This window comes from Dipodomys ordii, unplaced genomic scaffold (genome assembly GCF_000151885.1).
Source record: "Dipodomys ordii isolate 6190 unplaced genomic scaffold, Dord_2.0 Scaffold3, whole genome shotgun sequence".
NCBI lineage: Eukaryota > Metazoa > Chordata > Mammalia > Rodentia > Heteromyidae > Dipodomys > Dipodomys ordii.
In genome coordinates, this window is record NW_012267219.1 from 7,911,001 (window position 1) to 7,912,947 (window position 1,947).

The 1,947-nt window shown below is 47.7% G+C and overlaps 1 pseudogene; it reads left to right on the plus strand.

Moving 5' to 3' along the window:
* Nucleotides 1-1,141: 1,141 nt before the first annotated feature.
* Nucleotides 1,142-1,661, plus strand: LOC105987329 (annotated as a pseudogene).
* The last annotated feature ends 286 nt before the right edge of the window (nt 1,662-1,947 follow it).

Sequence of the window (1,947 nt, forward strand, 5' to 3'; positions counted from 1 at the left end):
GCAATCAATGAACATTACCTCCATGACACTGTTGGCTCTAGAATTGTTCTTAACATTGGAATATCTATTTTCCTGATGGAATTATGCAAATTAAGAGAGAAAAGACTGAATGAAGACTTGAGCACTGCCCCCAGAGCTGGGATGGTCTCAGATTATTTCAAATGAAATGAATAGAGAGGATTATCAATAGTGGAACTTCCATATTGAGCTTTTCCATTGAGTTTCTAACTTTGCTATAACAACATTCTCTCCTAGATTCTCAAAGGCATGGGAGACTGTCAGTCAGTTGTTATGACTGAAATGGAAGGGCTGGAAGCACTTTCAGAGGTATCCAAGTGCATAAGGTACAACTATTAGGTAATGAGTTGGAATTTTAACAGTCCTCAGTACATACATCTTAATGAGCTTGGTTCCCTAGGGAGGCGGTCAGCCGCTTATTCCAATGATTTTGCCATTATTGAAAACATTCTGAGAATGCACGCCGCTCTGGAAATTGTCTTCAGACCTACAGCACATTCTTTTGAATTGTCTTGATGATGGTAAATCTTTGAGGCTGAATCCTGACTAACATATAACTGGTCATTTGCCAGGCAACACCAGCCTGAGGGAATAGTCAAAGGATAAAACAGCAGCCATAGCCCCAGCATTACTCCACCAGCTGCTTTGCTAGGATTCTCATCTGCCTCATTCTGCCTCCAGGTGGATGTTTTAGGTGTGCAGAACCGTGGTAGGGAAAGGGAAGAGTGAAGGTGATTTTAATAAGTAAATCAGGTAGAGCTTTGCCTGTGTGGCCAATGCTCACAGGAAGGCTTGGTTCTGGACTATGCTACGGCCTCTCTGGAGACCTGGGACCTCCGAACCTCGTTAGTGCTGGAGACAGCTGGGAAACAGTGAAAGATCAGAACCTCTGGATGGACTTGGCCAGGAAAGGTTTGCTAGCTGGACTATGCTCCTCATTCACATCTGTCTGTCAGCATAGTTGTGACCTCATTTCACCGTGGGAAGGGGGCAGGGATCAGCTCTGAATTCTATCTATACAAGCACCTTGGATCTCAGTCTTTCAGTGGCTGCAAGTCAAACAAGTGCCTGGAAGAGGGTGAGGCCAGTGTTTTCCCCTCCCCCTTGCTGCGGCCACTGAGGGTGCCAACAAGGTCCCAGTGGTGAAGGTAAGGCCACCCATGTCATCATGAATTCTCTGATCACAAAACAGACCCAGAAGAACATCCAGCCTTTCAAGCAACCACAGGCAGGGCTGAGAGATGCAGGCTACACACCCCACAAGGGCCTCATCACAGAGGAGACCAAGTACCTCCAAGTGGCAGAGGCCCTCCATCAACTGAGGCTACAGAGTGGGGACCTAATAAGAGAAGAAAAGCAGCCCGCCTCAGCCCAGTCCATCCCAAGCAACATGCCTCACTCAGTCTTCCCCTAAGCACCAGCCCAGAGGCTGGTTCACCTTTGCATCCTCCATAGCCTTGTCTAGCCCAAATCCTAGCACCATGGATCCGGGAAGTGGAGATAAGGACAGAAACATGTCGGATAAGTGGAATCTCTTTGGACTAAGAGCCCTGCAGAAGTCCGATTCGGGAGATTTCACCATCCAGGCCTACAAAGGGGCACAGAAGCCCACCCCTATGGAGTGGATCAGACTACCCCATTGAAGGTCTTCAAGCCACCCAAGATGGATGCCCTTGTTACAGAAGGAAAAAAGCTACTGCCTTGGGCCCACACCCTCAAAAACCCTTGACTTCAATGTGCTCATGCCCATTGGCTTTTAGCACACTCCCTCTCCCAGGAAATCTCTCCTCTTGGTTCTGACATAGGAGTGGTGTCTTCTTACCGAACCTGGTTAACCGAGGCTGGAGCTAGACACATTCAGTGATTTTTGAGCAAACAGTAAGGTAGCTTTTGCCATTCTGTACTAATGTAAGTTAGTTGGCAGCAGTG